This window comes from Artemia sp. Qi Xiang Cuo, chromosome 1 (assembly GCF_049724085.1).
Source record: "Artemia sp. Qi Xiang Cuo chromosome 1, ASM4972408v1, whole genome shotgun sequence".
NCBI lineage: Eukaryota > Metazoa > Arthropoda > Branchiopoda > Anostraca > Artemiidae > Artemia > Artemia sp. Qi Xiang Cuo.
The window spans coordinates 36,765,811-36,785,142 of record NC_142794.1 but is presented as its reverse complement, the minus strand read 5'-3'; positions in this window follow the sequence as shown (position 1 = coordinate 36,785,142).

Here is a 19,332-nt window from a genome sequence, read left to right as displayed (position 1 = left end):
TTATACTACTACTGCTGCTACTATTATTACTGCTATTACCACTACTACTGCCGCTAAAGTTAAGGCTACTACTATTAATTCTACTGCTACTGAAACTAAGGGTATTAAGGCGAGAATTTTGGGAAATATTGAAACTGTATGGTACTAAATCAAAAGACGCTGTGCCCATACAGGTTGTCAAGAGGACGTATAAAAAATGTTTCAGAAGTGGTTGATGGTATTAAGTTGAAACTTTCTGCGTGTATTGAAGGGGATGTTGAAGAAACCAAAGGTGCTATGCGCATATTGCTACTAATGCTACTACAACTTTTGCTACTACTAAGCTAAGAATATTAATATCAGTGGCGGAGCCAGGGGGAGGGTGAAGGGGTGCCCCCCTCCAACATAGTCTAAAGTAGTGCAATTAATTAATTAACGCAAGTTTGCGTTAAATAAACTTGCTCCTAACGCACGTTTATTGGATCAACCTATTTTGCCCCCCCCCTAAAAAATGTCCTGGATCCGCCCCTGATTAAGATGAAGCTTTCAAGAATTATTTAGGCAGATTTTAAACTCAATCATAAAGCTCTAGTGCCCTTTTTAAGAGTAAAAAAAATATTTGAATGCGAGCAGTCATCCTCCCAAGCAAATTCATTTTCTAAACATATCCAGTCAATGTTTTGAGACTGCCATTTTTGTCAGTATAGTAGAACAATCCAGTAACTATGTCTCTGGCGATTGTGTATTTCAACCCCCCCTTTATATAATAGGTCCGCTATGCTTTAAAACTAAATGTTGATTTAAAACAAAATCAAAAGGCACTGTGTGTCTGGTTGCAAATAAGACACCTCAGCTATAAACCGAGAATAACTGGGGATATTAAGTTGAAACTGTTGAGGCTACTATAATTACTACTTTTACTCTTACAATTTAAATAAACCAAAAGAGTGTAAGTGTATCCGGTTTGTCAAAGAGCATAGATAGAATTTTCCTGGAATGATCTATATTTTATTTTTCAGGTCAACTAGAGGAGGTATAAAAATAAATTAAACAACCATATTTTTGTCAGGGTTAAATATAAGTGAAAAAGTTCCTCCAGCATATAAATAGCAAGCGAAACTATGGATTCTTATAAAAACCGAAAAGATATAGAATATAATGATTTTTCCACGGAAAAGACGATGTCAATAAAAAACAAACAGAAATTAATTTTAAAAAAAGATCCAATGAACCAATAATGAGCAGAAATAAAGTCACAAGTAGGTGAAGGGGTACTATTTCTACCAGTACAAGATTACACGACCATTTCTAGGTCAATCAGAGGGCTAAAATACAACCAGTAAATGATTACACGCCTATTTCTAAGCCAATCACAGAGCTAAAAATACTAACCGGAGTGACATCGGACCAGATTTCTGGGAATTGATTAGCATTGGATTTGCGTAATAGCCCCAAGAGGTATTAGCAAGCGCAACCAATATAAGAAAGGATTGTCAGTATAGTTGATATTAGTGTGAAAATAGAATTCAAGGATTGAGAACAGATTGAATTTACTCATTTATTTATTTGTCAAGATATATATTTCAAATAATGAGCGGTATATTTACACTATTGGAAGTCGATAGTGGAGCTGGTAGCAACAGCAGCAGCAATGATACAAGAGCACCAAACATTTCGGTAGAAATCACAAGAGGATCTCGACTTTGTCTGGAGTGGGAAGAAGTATAATATCTTTGAGTAAATTTAAATTGGAGGACCAATTATGCTTCGCATCGAAAATCGATATACAAAGACTTCAAAGTGCATTAAATGCAATAGTATATTGAGAAGAATAAGTTCTGTCGATAATTGTGTATGTTTAATATATTATTATTGTAATTACGCTCACAAACAAAATAAAGTTGTTTCGAAATCGAAAATGTTCCCTTTCTTTTAATTAGATTTTCATTTTAAAGTAGGTTATCGAATATTCTTGAAGTAGAACGAAACGTGGTTAGTCTAGAGTCAGCAGTGAGAGTGTTAGCATTGAAAAATGGATGAATTTGAGGACAGAATGAGGTTGAATCTAGTGATTATGGAAAATCGTATGATTCTAGATGACGATTTTTTCGAGTTATCTCTTCAACGGAAGATATTTTCTCAGGGAACACTTGACAATATAATGAAAACTGAATCCCCACCGTTGGACTATTGTATGAAGCTTTTACGACGTGAATCAAATGCATTTACTCAATTTACTGATATACTAATTGAAACAAAGCAAAATAATATCGTTTTTGCTTTTGAATACGTTGCCATAGATTCTATGTAGATGACTCTCTTCAAAACAGGTTATGTAACGTCACAGAGCTACTCCTCTCTCCACTCCCCCCTCTGAATTTATCGAACGTGGATCAGTTTCTTTTTAGCTGTGAGAGAGTTGACACTGGAAAAAAAAAATGTTTTATACATGTCCACTATGTATATATACTCTTGGCAGTTGGTCTTCATGGGAGAATTGTACAATTATTGGTGAGTATAATGAAAAGTGCAAATTATGCAATCCGTGTAAATTACATAGAGGATATGCAGTACAAACTAAAGGCTGTAATTCATGTCTCGAAGAGATTTGTGACTCTCATCCTAGAGGGCAACTATGCTCCAATTGTCACTATAGCAAATGCGAACAGTGGGAGAATACTTATCCTGGTATGATTGGAAAGAACCCTAACCGAGATTTTAGTTTATTTCTACGAGATTGGTATCGTCGTGGTTTTAAATTATTTGGGAGGAAGAATCAGGTCTACGACTCAACTTTTGGGGTAACAATACAATTTGGTTTCTACGTCATCGTTGTGACGACACTGCCTATTATGACTATAAACCTATTGATTTTTATTTGGCTGTTACAGAATGTGATTCACCACTTGAAAACACTGTATCTGATATTGCTTCAAATAGACAAATTGAAACACGTGAATTTCACAATATGAATGCGAATAGTATCATTGACTATACAAAGACATGTCATAAGAGTGAAGTTACATTGTACTGTAGAAAATCTAACCCTGACTTTGTAGCCAATCAAGATCAATATACAGTGAATGTAAATGATCTACCAGCATTAGTGGTTCTCGGCAATTGCCTACACACAGAAGAAGAAGAAATCAAAAGTGAAGAATAAACACATTGTTGTTGTATATACATTTTTTTTTATTAATAAACAAATTTACATACATTTTTAAAACACTTTACTCGTAGGGCACTAAAATCAATATTATACAGATATGAGAGCATATTTTCCACCATAAAGTCGTTCAGACGTGGACTTTCTACGTAAATATTAAGAAACTGCTTGTAAGTACAACCGCGACATCTGAAGACGAAATATAATAGCGCATGAAAACCGCAACTTTTAGTCGTTAGGTCCTGCACTCTCTTCCGGTTTGAATAATAGTTTTCCCACTGCTTTAGATATAGTTGTTGATGTGTGGAGTGTAGAATGTATAGGGTAGGCCGAGAGGGTAAAAAAATTCAATAGTCTTCGTTCTTTCAAAGATGCACAGCCAATGATCGGTATTCGCAGTCGACGGACTGCTATTAACAATGATTAGGGTATTGTTTGCACTTTGAATTTTTTCAAGGAAGTCTGATAGTAAACAATACGATCTGTATTTGGACATGTAGGCATCCATATTAAATACACTGATTATTTGACTAGTGCTCATGGTGCATGGTCTAGTAGAACACTGCCTTCGGGAGTGATTTCCCAATAGGTTTCAAATTGATGTAACGAGATAGTGCGATACTCTCAGGTAATGGGTCGGCAAATGTACACTCTAAATGCACTCTCTCCTTTCGTAATATACTCATATCTTGAGTGCCAGACAAGTCTAGTATAATGATACCATGTGTTTTATCGAATATTTCTTCGGTTATACCATTTTGAAATGGTTGTAAATCATGATCTAGTGTTTGCATTGTCAACTCATACAATGTACTGTAGGATTTATCAAAAGATAGATTGTAGAGTGGGATTTCATTTACTTTGCAGACAAGAGATGAAAGCCCAAACATCTCAAATTTATGTGTACAACCAATCCACGATCCTATTGCACTAGCGCTTTTTCCAAATTCCAATGCTAATTTTGATGGAATTTCGCCATTGATACAGGATGAGTTGGTGAAGGTGCGCGAGCCTTTGGCAATATGATGTTGATTGGTGATTGTATGAGGAACAAGTATTTTAATATTATTTCCACTGGCTCTCAGTTTTTCTACTGTCAAAGCAACAGAACTCATAACCTGCTGCTTTCGTACATGTAGTATTGCCAAGGTGAGAGAGAGAGAGAGAGTTACATCAGGATTGGCAGGAAGTTCCTTTCGTAAAATTAAATAGGATTGAGCAAGCGTCAATTTTGTATCCACTTTAATATTTCGTGGTAGCCATTGGGGTATATTAAATATCTAATGATATATTTTTCCAAATAGATGTAATTCACTAGTTGTCGCATTTTTAAGTGAATCTGTACTATAAGTATCTGTAATATATTCATACCCATTGGAGGGGCCTCTCAATTCCTTGTATGACTTGGGTGTCATCAACATAAACTGCATATAGCTTGTATAATTTGAGAGAGAATCTTGTGCTCACCAGTGTTTCATTTATATAGACACTGATTTGGCGGGATAAATTATGTAATATACAATTTTCATGGGATATTTCATCAGCACGAATTGGCATTCTATTTTTGGATTTCTTAACTATCATATGTAAATCTATAAACGTCGAAGACATGTCCATAAAGTAGTCTTCAATGGAATAAATGTGAAGGTGGATATTATCGGAGAGCAGTTGTTGTGGATAAAATTGTTCATAGTTTCCATGTTTTACACTCACATCAACATTTTCTGCATTGAATAGATTTAAAGATGAAGTGATTGAAGGATGGGAATCCTTATGCAGTAGATATGCCATTGTTCAGTCTATGAAAAGAAATCCAGTTTCGATCTTACAATTTTCTTCCTTGGGCTTCTTCTTCTTCTTCTACTGCTTATTGTACTTGTCGTTTTTTTTCCTTCTTTTCTTTGACAGGAGTGATGTCTCTTGTTTCTGACCTGAGTAGAGACTGATGAGTGATGCATTGTTTCTCATCCTTTTTAAAGCCTTTTTCATTTTGTTGAGATTTCAATTGGTCGCCAAGAGTTCACGCACTGGACATAAGGTTTTCCGAAGCACTTTTTTTTTAAATCCTTGCCAGAGCTCCAATCGTATAGTGTGGAGGAGGCGAAATCTGTCGCAGCCGGTACAATATATTTTTTAGCCAGAGGTAGTGCAGAGCGAAACAGCTTAGCAAACCAACTGTCAAGACCATAACAAGACATTGATGAACGACCTTTGTAATAGTCAATTCCATTGCCCAGTTGTTTTGGTCCAAGAGTGTTAACATAGCAGTAAATATCAGGACAAATGAATACCACTTTTCTATTAGACATCTTGTTTTTGAACACTGACAACGATGGATCGAAAATGGCATGTAATCACAGCCAAACCTTTTGATATTGCTAGAGGATCACCTAATTCAGTTTTTAGTGTTAACCGACAGAGTTTCAAATAGGAAGTGTTTGCGGGGATATAGTGAAGATGCTTTATATTGTAATGATGAATATGATCTTGATTGGCTTTTCGTTCAAGAACTCGTAGGAGGGGAACGTTGCTATTGCCAACTCTGGATGTTTCAACAAATGAAGCATAAAGAAAAATACAAGTGTCCGAGGAGAAGGCAGGTTGGTAGTCAGAAAAATAACATTAGTATTTCCGGCACTTTTACTATTGATTATATTAAGTTTAAAGCCAAGAACATCTTTTAGATTGTCATTGAGAATAACCTTTTCATTGGCAATTGGTGAACTAATGTAGTTCACCCATGGGTAATGGGTATAGATCTTACTCTCTTCCTTTGAATAGTTGAAATGAAAGGCTTCTTTTTTACGAGAGGAAATTCTTTTATTGATAGAACGACATAAATCATTCATACAAGTCAGTTCCTCCTACGGCAATTCAACATATGGATAATCCAACCAATTGATCTTTTGAATTTTATAATGTTCGCTAACGGGTGGTGGCCAATCATAGGGTCTAATTTTTATATCATATATGCGATCTTTTCTCAGGATATCATAGGTATTTTTGAGAATACAGTCGACAAGAGCCACTTCATACGCGCCGTCGAATTTGATGGTGGGAGAGAGTTTCGTACAAAAATCACTTGTTTTAATTAAATCATTGTAGAGAAGGTCGGAGACATTGGACATGAATGTCACATAGAAATCATTGGGCATTGTTAATGTCTTCAACTGTATCCCGAGAATCAAAATCAGAGCTGTATCCTAGCCAACGAGCAAGCAACTGTTTCTTGCCCCTGCGAGTACGGCTCTTTAATATCTTTTCAATTTGATAAATTTCACTACTGTTTCTAACTTTTTGTATTCATAATCATAAAAACCGCCGAGAATCTCATCCTCTTTGGTGTCTCTAAGACGATATGTCGGGGGTTCGGTGTCTAGGATTTTTGACACTTTAAAAAGTTCAGTGGACCATAAAATGGTCAGTAGTGAAAGTGTTAAGATTGAAAAATGGATGAATTTGAGAAAGAGAGAATTAGGTTGAATCTAGTGATTATGGAAAACGTATGATTCTAGATGACGATTTTTTCGAGTTATCTCTTCAACGGAAGATATTTTCTCAGGGAACACTTGACAATATAATGAAAACTGAATCCCCACCGTTGGACTATTGTATGAGGCTTTTACGACGTGACTCAAATGCATTTACTACATTTATTGATATATTAATTGGGTTCGGTGTCTAGGATTTTTGACACTTTAAAAAGTTCAGTGGACCATAAATAATTCCCCTTTTCAAAAATATTGCTGGTTCTATTAATTCGAACAGTATCGCCAACATTGAATTTTTTCTTCACATTTTTTTTTAACTGGAATATTGTTTAAGAAAAGTGTCAAATGTATTTTCACTGCAATGAAATTCCTGAGGGCTAACATTGGACAGAGATCGATGGGGTCGTTGGTTATATATTTGCAAGATTTTATCTAAGTCATGAATAAAAGCAGCATTTTTTTTGTATAATACCTCGAAATTAAAAGACGAATCGTTCTTATCAATCGTTCAGCCAATGCAGCCTTTATCGGATTGTGACTATGATAGAGCTTTGTATTATATTTGAATACAACCTTTTGCACATGTGGATTAACAAATTTGCTTCCACGATCACTATGAATGTTTCTATAGTTATCTTGTTCAAGAATAATTTCTAAAGCCTGAGCAACTTCAACACCTCTCTTTGATCGCAAAGAAAAAGCATATGTATTGCGACTAAAGACACTGATTGCCACTAGAATATATATGTAGGGTGTATTCTGACGTCTTTGAATCTCATCTAGAGTTAAAAGATCTGCTTGCGTTATATGCAGTGGGAAAAAGGCTTTAGTTTTTCGATATTGTTTACCAGGAAGCCTATGATTTCGATATAGAGTAACTCGGTTCATTTTCTAGATACTTCTATCTAGATACTTGAAATCTAGATTTTCTAGTCTTTGAATTTTTCAAAGTGCTGTTGACACCGCCACTGCTGTCAGAGGCAACTTTAGAGTGTTGTGGGGGAAATTAGAACTCCCACTTCACCAATATTTTCATAAACATGTTTTAAAACTTCATCCATTTATAACGCAAACACGTAGTGTAATGCCCGCTACCATTTTGCACACTGGAGGGTGATGCCTGTGACGATGAGTTGATATCAATACGTCTTTGCTTTTTTCTAGCCATCACCATCGTCGGTATTATCAAATCATTGCTGCTGCTGCTACTAGGAGTGCTAGTATTTTCCAAAACTGATTTAAAATCTTCTTCTTCTTCTTTTTTAAATGGTGTTGTTGTTGGCGGTGTTGTTAGAGGGCTGGCACCTCTACTATATTCATTTAATTTCTTTAGAATTTGCTTATTTCCAGTAAGACTTTCGGGGCAGTTTGCTGTTTTTAGAAAGCTGTATAGATTATTGTTAAATGATAAAAGTCTTTTACGATTTGTAACCATATCACAAACTAAATAACTTTTTCCCTGATTTATAATTCGTTTCCCTGTGCTATCGACTTGAACTTAATGATGATCATCACCACTTACCGACTTGAAATATGTTAATACTCTTTTACTCTGCTCCCGATATTTGTATGGCAGTATGTTTCCAATTGATGCACTATTGAATTCAATTCGTTTTCCTTTGATTGTGCTGTTGTTGTTGCACAATCTGGAGGTGATATTTCTTTTTTTTTGGGGGGGGGTTAATAACGCTTACATTGTAGGCGGGTCTCTCACGATATGGTCTATGTTTCTGCACGCGATGAAGTGCATATTGAAGTAAAACTAGATTTTTATCATCGGCTATATTCTCATCATTAATGAATTTGCTTAGATTGTCCTCAACGTGTTCAATTGGTGAAAGGAAGAGTTCTATTGGAGTCAATTTGTAGGGTTTAGCCATCTAGAGAAAAGTGTTTAAAAGTCCTGCGATTATTGGCAGTAAAAGTGTAAAAAAGCATTCGCCCGCTTGAAGGAGACGTTTTCTTTAAAATCTTTCACTTTTTTTGCAAGCCAAGGCATCTAAAGTGGAACGATGTTGCTTTGTCTGTTGTCTAACACCTTCTGGCAACTGTACATTGCCCTCGGTTAAATTTAAACAAAGTTCAGATATTAGATTAATAGATGCTTTGTCAACACCATGTTTGAATATGGCCTTCGTGAGTGGTGATTTTGAAGTGTTTACAACGGAAAATAAGTGTCTATTTTCGTGTAGTTTTATCACTGTCATGATGGCAACTAATAGTCCTTTCTACTGTTCACCGGAAGATATACAGTGATTTCATTGTTGAAAATATCTGTGACAACACGCAAATCCTCGGTTGTATTCTGATTAAGATCCAACAAAATGTACCCATAGGGCTTATTTGTAGCCTGACTGTACGCTGAAAGTAGAAATTTGGGGGCACCGGGAAATATTAGCTTATTGAAAGGAATTAGAGAGCTTGAATCACGAACAACTCGATAGATAATATAGTAGGTGCAGTTCAAAGCAAGGGTCCTCATACACTTGCTCTGATGAAACAGATTGTGTAGAACTAGGGTTATGGAAATGTGTTCATAATGAGAGCGAACAGTAAACAGTTATAGCATTTCCTGTGAGAATTGTTCAATGGATTCAGCTAAATCATCAATAATCAACCATGAGTTTGGATCAATACTTTTGAAAACATCAAGTCCTCGTATGGATTGTATTGGCATGGATGTAGCAGCAGCAATAGCTTTTATTTCGTCCTATGACTCTTGCCAAATACTATAGCAATAGTAAATTTTTTTCGGTTTTTCCAAAAACGTTTTATTACAATTTTTAATTATTTTAGCTAAAAGTGTCGTTTTCTTCGACATTGACAGACCACAGAGAAACGATCTGAATGGTGTCTTAAATTGATAAATACTGCTGTTGACAGCAGTTAGACTACAACTAACTGTAAACCATACTTTTCTAATGAATAAATAATAATAATAATTTCCTCTAGACTAAAGCAGCAGCAGCATCTATAGCAACAAGAACAACAAAAACATAATTTTTTTTTTATTAGTAACACTTTTTGTACAACAATCAATAATAGCAAGATAATAGAAAAACAACAATTTAATATTTTTCATTTATTGACAACGACAAGAACAACAAAAACAACATCTATTTTAAACAATGTATACATTTCAGTAGCAATAGCAACAGCGCAGTAGAACATATTTGTAGACTAAGAAAAAATAGAACATAAAACAGTATTTACAACATTTAAAATATGAGAATTCCCCATGGCAAAATAGAATGTATATTATAGGGAAATTAGTGTCCTAAAAAAACACCCACCAAGTAGTAGTACTATTTTGAATTTAAGTTAATTTATCCAGAGCGAGTTGTTTTCGATAGTCCATACATTCAACTCGATCTGAAATAAGATAGTGACCGTGGGGGAGTACTTTCACACCATCCTCAATTACATAGACCTTGTCGGATATGCAAGACATGACATTTTTTTCCACTCTAACGGTATAATTTTTTAATTGTAGATATCGAACTGCCATTACTTTTTCTCTTGGCACTAAACTACTTTCAGCACAGTTTCTGTAAACATTCATGTCTAAATTATTTTTTACAAAGTGTGTAGGCACCCCTTTGCACGCTTGTTTTATATCCTTATTGTGTGTTTCCAAACAGTATACTTTCGGACCGGGGAACACCCCATTGGATATTAAATCGCTCCCCGTCTCTGAGTTTAACATTTACAGTTGATTGGGGGCCTGACGTTTCACCAGCTCGGGGTAGATGCTCTCATTCCAATTCGTGTAATCCATCCGAGAGCTGATATGCGTAACATTTTCCAAATCTTTCAATAAATTCTCGGTTTTAACATTTAACAATAAAGAATCTGTGTCTCCATAGTACACTTGAACTACCCCCTCCCTTGGTCATTGTACCTAGACACATCGTAAAAGAATCACAGTATGATTTTCTTGGAAATTTCTAGTAATGAACTCCCTACCACAATATTCTTGTTCAGAATGAAATTTCTTTGGTTTCTCTTCTGAAGAACCATATTCGAGTCTATGACAGTGAATGCTGTGAAGTAGAGATCAGTGACAATACGAGCGCATTCTCGGGGGCAGGTTACGACGTCACAACAAGATCTGTTTCGTATGCTTTCACATATTTTTCCAAATGCTGAAATTAAAATAAAGTTTATAGATTTTTTTTCAACTTTACTTTTTGCCTGTGAACGTTTACTGACAAACGTGTCAATAAACGTTTTCAAATAGGGTTTCTGGTCGAATTGTAGGGCTCTGTGTATCTTTGCAACCCTGAAACTGTTGGTCACCATTCACCGCAATAGCACTTGGTGAACAACAGTATTCTGTTTCGGGTCCAGATCTGCAATTAGTTTCTGCTTGGAGGGGGTCCAATGCATACCCATATCCTAGAACAAAGACAAATTGTATGGACTCAAAGAGTCCTTGGTCATCGGTCTATTTACACATGGAAAAACAAAATCTTTGACGGGGTCATGGAGTTCCATTGGTATGTGATCGTCAATTTCAATAAACCATCCTTGGGGACCATTTTCCTCGACAGTGTGAATGTCAGGGAAATCTAAGGCACAAGGATTTTCAAGCCATTTGTAATTGCCACTCGGGAAACTGATGTTAGACCTTACCGAGGGATATAATGAATTCATGTCCAGAAAAACAACATTGGACTTTACACCGTCAACAGAGTTCTGGCCAGTTGGATCAGTTGTTAAGACGCTATTCCCTTGAAAAACATAACCCCCCCCCTCATACATCTTTCTACAAATAATAAAAAAAAACTTTTTCCACAAAATAAGTTTTTCAGAGAAAAGTAAAGAACTCCATTAAACAAAAAATGAGCAAAAATTAAATCAAATAATCTACCAAGTGCGAAACTACCACAAATCAGCATCGATAAATAAATTAAACCCAAAACAAACAGAAATTACAATAAATAACCGAGTCAAACTCAAAACGAGCAGAAATTAGCATAAGTTGGGCTCAAAACCCCTATGCCTTCCCAACATATATTGTTGCACTTTACAGTATGTTGCACTTTACATATATTGTTGAACATAATTTGCACTCTACTGAAAAAAATACAAATGAATATGCATTGTCAGTTTACTATACCTTTACTGATAGTTAGTAATCAAAATGTTAATATTATTTGATTTAATAAAGTTATTAAAGTAAAAATATTTATCTTAAAATTTTGATTGGATATGTTTGGGGAAATGGTGTTCGTGGAAGGGCTGGTAGTTGCCTTTCAATCACTATCGACTATTAATAAGGGCACTAGTGATTTTGATTTCCAATCAAATGAACCCTTTTTGAAGTTTCTACGACGAAGCGTTCCATAATAGCCTCATATGCCCCCAGGGCATAACTTACAAGCCTTGCCTTAAAGGCTGTTGGGGAGTGTCCCATAATTTCTATCTGAAAATCCACAACACTGAACAAAATGGCTATCTAAAAACTTTGATTGGATGTGTTTGGGGAAAAGGTGGGCGATAGAGGGGGACTAGTTGCCCTCAAATCACTTTCGACTATTAAAAAGGGCACTAGACCTTTGAGTTTCCAATCGAATGAGCCCTACTTCAAGTTTCTACGACAAAGATTTCAATAAAAACTTATATGCCCCTAAGGCATAACTTATAACCCTTGCCCTTAAGGCTGTGGGGGTGTGTCCTGCTCAAAGGTATAACTTCCTGAAATTTAACTGTGTGGAACAAAATGGCTATCTCAAAATTTTGATTTGATGATTTTGGGGAAATGGTGGGCGTGGAAGGGGTGTTAGTTGCCTTCCAATTACTTTCGACTATTAAAAAGTGCACTAGCCGTTTCAATTTCTACTCGAGAGAGCCCTGTTTGACGTTTCTAAGACAACACTTTCTATAAAAACTTTATATGCACCCAGGGCATAACTTACAACTATTGTCCTGAGGGCTGTGAGGTGGTTGTCATCCTTAAAGACCTAATTTACAGAACGTAAAACTACGTTGAATAAAATGGCTATCTCAAAATTTTGATTGGATGTGTTTGGGGAAAAGATGGGCCTGAGAGCGGGTTAGTTGCCCTTCAATCACTTTCGACTATTAAAAAGGACACTAGCCCTTTGAATTTCCAATCGAATGAGCTTTTTTTGAAGTTTCTACGACAACCTCTTCTATAAAAACCTTATATGCCCCCAGGCCATAATTTACAACCCTTGCCCTGAAGGCTGTGCGGGAGCGTCCTCCTCAAAAAACAATTTCTATCTGGAAATCAACTACACTGAACAAAATGGCTATCTCAAAATTTTGATTGGATGTGCTTGGGGGAATGATGTGTGTGTGTGGGGGGGGGGGGGGAAACCTGCCCTCCAATCACTTTCGACTACTAAAAAGGGCTCTAGCCCTTTGAATTTCCAATCGAATGAGCCTTTTTTGAAGTTTCTACGACAACGCCTTCTATAAAAACCTTATATCCCCCTAGGGAATAACTTACAGCCCTTGCCCTGAAGGTTGTGGGGGACTGTCCTCCTCAAAAACGTAATTTCTATCTGGAAATCAACTACACTGAACAAACTAGCTATCTCAAAATTTTCAATGGATGTGCTTCGGGAAATGGTGGGCGTGCAAGGGGTGTTAGTTGCCTTCCAATCACTTTTGACTATTAAAAAGTGCACAAGCCACTCCAATTTCCAATTGAATGATCCCATTTCGAAGATTATACAACAGCTTATTGTGCCATTGTGCCAACATTGTTCTTATATGCCATAAGGGCATAACATTAACCCCTTTTCCCGAGGGTTGTGGGGGAGTGTCCTCCTCAAAAACATATTTTCTATCTGGAAATCAACTACGCTAAACAAAATGGTTATCTCAAAATTTTGATTGGATGTGTTTGTGGGTATGATGGGTGTCGCGGGGGGGGGGGCTATGTGCCCTCAAATCACTTTGAGACTATTAAAAAGGGCAATAGCCCTTTAATTTTCAATCGACTGAGCCTTTTTTGAAGTTTCTACGACAACACCTTCTACAAAAACCTTATATGCCCCCAGGGCATAACTTAGAACCTTTGCCCCGAGGGTTGCTGGGGAGAGTTCTCCTCAAAAAGTTATGTTCTATCTTGAAATCAACTACGCTGAAAAAAATGACAATCTCAAAATGTTTATTGGATGTGTTTGGGGGAATGATGGGCGTGGGAGGGGGGCTAGTTGCCGTCCAATGACTTTCGACTATTAAAAAGAGCACTAGCCACTCCAATTTCCAATCGAATGAGCCCTTTTCGAAGTTTTTACGACAACTCCTTCGATACGAAGTGCCGGGTATGGAGAACAATAATACATTGTCGCCCACATCGTTGTTTGCTTATGATAGTAAATATATGACAAGTCACGGTCCAGATCGGTGATTAGACCTTTTTCCTCCCTACTGATTTTTAGAATTAAATCCATTACCAGGTGTGGTGTTGAAAAATAATAACCAATGTCTTGGCCGAAATCCGAATATATTTGGTCTGTGTTCTTGCAGACAATATCTAAAAGAGTTAACACATCGCTTGCCAAGTAAATTCTACAATAGTCCAAACCATTTGCACAGCCTCCCTTAGCCCATACCCTCTTGGCAAATTCATAGTCTTCGGCAGTGCATTCAATATCGGTAAGTGAATTATAGAATATTACGATGGGAGGGAGTTTCTCCTCACTTAACTTTGCGCCAGAGTTGTAATAATCATATGCATATATGTCCTTACAAGTTAGTAAGTCATATATTTCATTGTCGGGAAAGCGCTGTTTAAGCAGAGAGAAACTATCGAAATTGTCTCTTTTCTGCACTTGAATGAGTTGGCTGAGAGCTTTGAGGTAAAACTATAAGAATCTAAAAAACGGATTTTATTCCAACAAGTATGTCCATTATCCACTGTTTGCCACTTGAATTCTAAAAGCAACAACTTCACGGCTGATTTGGTTATAATATTATGTGTAAATGAGTTATCTAACCATGCGCTATCTGCAGCTCCTTCCCTGTGCAGACGTGGCAATGCCGGTAAAATAAATTTCAAATTATAATTTGAATTGTGAATGAAAACTGATATAAAGAACTGCTGGCTCACATTCACATTGCACGACTGATGTGCTTCGCCATGAAAATTTCTACCCCCTGATGATATTTCCTGCCATAAAGATCATGGTCACGGACTTTCCCCTCCCTCCCCTTAGTCTATTTTCCCCTAGTCTCTTTCCCCTTAGTTCCCTCTACAAATCACCCCTTACATGCACAACATATTTTCCTATTTTTAATTGCTAAACAATCCTCTGCTGATAGAGTCATTGGGGACTGTGTATATCCAAATCGGGAGATTGTACTATTCGCTGTGACAATGAATTTAGTCAATCCTTTGACCATACAATCTTCCTCGTTCAATGTCTCAACTATTTCTAACAGTCGCATAGTCTCACTGCTATCTCTTTGCGCATGTGCATAGGAAACTGCAATAGCTTGATGTTTTTTGATACGATTTGGATATTTAGGGTCGTTCACATCTGTGAGTTTAGCCTCACAGTTCAAACTTATTTTATCACTTTGCATAAGTGTATTCTGGAAATTTCTAAAACTTAAAATTGCCCTGTCACCAGCAAAAGTCTCCACCGATTGATAGCCTTGTCGTTTGCAGTGAAACATGTGATTATCTAGATTTATTTCGCTACGAAATTGGGATTTTAATTCATTAGCCCTCGGCCCCCGCCCCCCGCTTAAAATACAACCTTTTTTAAATTTACATATATTTACGCTTAAATTTTAAACAAATAAAACCACTGAACCACTACCCTTCTCATTGTAATAGTCCAGATGTGTGACACTATTGTCAATCCATTGCATGAAAACATTTTCGTAATTTCCCAAATTTGGGTGCAGCACCAACATTTCAGTGTGCACATAATGATCATAGAGTTCACCAGGAATTTTATTTAAATAGAATATTTCTAAAACAATTGAGGCCTTTGTGCTGTCTCGTCCCCCCAAAGAGAATTTGGTGCTCAAGAAGTGTTCGAATCTTCTCCACATATGCATGGATAATATTTATGGGGTCGCATATAATATTTTCCGCCATTAGTGTATTAATCTGTGGGGGGATGGATCTCATTTTACTCGTGATTAAAATTATCTAGAATTTGTATGGTGTTAGGACTCAGCCAAGGTAAATTGCTCTCTAGCATATCTTGATCTGAAGTAATTTCATTGCTTTGTTCAACTGTGCTAGCGTCTACATCTAAAGAACTATTACCAACACTAACACACTTTTCTAATAAATTATCTGCACAATCAGTGTCGTCAATAATGTCAGAAGGTATATCATCTAAATTAACACTACCATCACGCTCCCGTAAAAATTTACCGTATCGTTCATCGATAGATGGTGTTCCAGCAATCTGAATATTACGAAATTCCACTGGGGCTTCAATTAAAGTCGTCCCGTCAATGAGGTCACATAATTTATGGCTTGATTCTTCAGGTGGAGGGGGAGGTAGGGATGATATGACATCCGTTCTAACCTATAAGAAAAATAGACACTTATTTTCAAAGTGTATAAATCATCCTATTTTTTTAAAAAAATCGAAAATTGGATTAATAGTGACGTATATTTTCAAATCATTTAAAACATATGTAATAAAACAAATAAAAAACACACGTAGTAGCAGTAGCAATTTCTGTGTGCATATAGTGTCATTCGGTTAGTTCACTGCCCCCCCTAACCACTCTACATATAACCTGAAAGTTTCAATTCAATACTCCCTATGTATTCCTGTTATATCATATTCACGATCTAAATGAACATAGCAGGTTTTTATTTTGTCCAACATTCCCTGAAAATTTCATCTTAATACTCTTAATCTGTTTCAGAAAAACCCAGGATCTTACTTCCCCCCTTCCACCACATCACCTATAGTGTCCACACCACATCACATAGTGTCATTCGGTTAGTTCACTGCCCCCCCTAACCACTCTACATATAAACTGAAAGTTTCAATTCAATACTCCCTATGTATTCCTGTTATATCATATTCACGATCTAAATGAACATAGCAGGTTTTTATTTTGTCCAACATTCCCTGAAAATTTCATCTTAATACTCTTAATCTGTTTCAGAAAAACCCAGGATCTTACTTCCCCCCCCTTTCCACCACATCACCTCTCCCACTGTAATATAATATATTATTAAAACTACGGTAGATTGTATAATTTATGAGCTATGTTCAATGAAGTGTAGATGTTATATCACCCCCTACACACACACACAGTTGTTGTTTAATAATAATCAAGTGGAAAGAAAAAATAATAAATGTTGCAGTTTATAATGTGCTGCTGCCCATACTAAATTATAATACTCATAAATTTGCAATATTCAATATAGTATATTAGTTTGCTTAGCAAATAATCTAGTGGAAAGAAAAATAATGAATATAGCAGCGCATAATGTGCTGCTGTCCATATTAAATTATAATACTCTTAAATTTGTCATTTTCATTATACCTTCTTAGCTTTCTTCGCAAACTATCTACTAAAAAGAAAAATGATAAATATAGCAGCGCATAATGTGCTGCTACCCATGCTAAAACAATGAAAATCACGCACCATAGTTTCATCTTAACCATGCAACATACTTAATGGCAGCACTACTTAGCAATATATTAGTCATAAATTTGTGATATTCAATATAGTATCTTAGTTTTCTTAGCAAATAATCTAATGGAAAGAAAAATAATAAATATAGCAGTGCTTGCGCTGTCTATACTAAATTATAGTACTCATAAATTTGGCATATTCATTATACCTTCTTGGTTTTCTTCGGAAATTATCTACTAGAAAGAAAACTGACAAATATAGCAGTGCATTATATGCTGCTACCCATACTAAAACAATGAAAATCAGACACCATAGTTTCATCTTAACCATACAACATAATTAATAGCAGCACAATTTAGCAATATAATAGTCATAAATTTGCAACATTCAATATACTAAAACAATGAAATTTACTAAACAATGAAATGCTAAAACAATGAAAATCACACCATAGTTTCATTTTAACCATGCAACATACTTAATGGCAGCACTACTTAGCAATATAATATTGTAAATATAATATAGTAAATTTGCAATATTCAATATAGTATCTTAGTTTTTTTAGCAAATAATCTTATGGAAAGAAAAATAATAAATATAGCAGCGCTTGCGCTGTCCATACTAAAATAATGAAAATCACATCATAGTTACATCTTAATCTACTCATAATGAAAAGCAATTACCATGTGAAAATATTTATCATAAGCAACACCTGCCCTCCCCCAATTACAATCTGTTTACCGAGGTGATTAAATCAGCCTGAAGTATTAATGTCAAAGGATTGCGTTTTATTTATTTTGGGTGAATAAACTGTTAGTGGAAATATTAGTAAATTTGACTTACATTAACTGCTTCCTGTGTGGTCATCAGCTTTATTGGTAGTTCGCTTTCTTCTATATAGGGTCTTGTATTCTTGCCATGTATATAAGACGTAGAACGTGCTGCGTATTTAATTACTGAAGGGCGTAACCAATTTCCATCTTCAATCCGAGGCTTCTTTTCAGTGGGAGGGGCATATTCTTCAAAATTATCCTTAAAAAGAAATAAAATTATAGTTTTTTTGTTTTTTTTGTGGTGAAAAAAAAACTCGCCCCCCCCCCACCCCCTTTACACAGCCCCTCTCCATCTCCTATATTAATGCAAAAAAATTCTATTCTAATGAAAACGAAGTTCAATAGGGTGAACTGGTTTTAAAAGTCATTCTCTCTCTAACGATGATAACTATTCTTAGATTATGGGGTGTAAAATAAATATTTTGACATCTTGTACGGTTCAAGCATAAGACACTTTGTTATTAAAATACGGTGATGTTTTTAGAATTCAAGGGCTATGTATAAAACAATTTTTTTGTTTTTGGATAATAACGAGTTTATCAAAGTTGAAAGAAGCCATTCATATACTATTGGATATTAGGTGTAAAACTGAAATAAGTTCAAATAAAGATTTTTTGGTCATTAACCATTATGAGACAGTCAATATGCATTAAAGAAATTATGTTTCTAAAAACAGGATTAAGTAGGGATAAATTTCATTGTTAGTCTATGCTATGCTATAGACTCCCCAATTATAAAACCTTCGAAATGTTATAAACTCTAAAAATTTAGGCTTGATAGCTCGTTCCCACTATATAGACCTATAATTAGAAAAAAAGTTCGTTAACACAGAAATACAGCTTATAGGCCTAAAATGCTAAAATATAATGCGAATCTCTCAATTAATTATTTTTTTATTAGTTTTTTATAAAATAAAACTTACGATATAAATTAGCCTAGCAATAACATCAATATTCTCCATTTTATCTGGTGTTTATTCCTCAATTGTCTCAAAAGAACTGATACAATAGGCTTGAAGCGTGAACAACTTATACGGTCGGAATCATAACAAAACAGATAATGCGTAGTTTCGACAAGCATATTACGTAGATTCAAGGCCTCTGATTGACCTAGAAATGGTTGTGTAATCTTGTACTGGTAGAAATTGTACCTCTTCCCCTACCGTCACATAATCTTCCAAGCATAAAACTGCCACAAATCACCATCAATAAATAAATTAAACCCAAAATTTAGGCTTCGATTGGCAATAAGTTAGATTGGA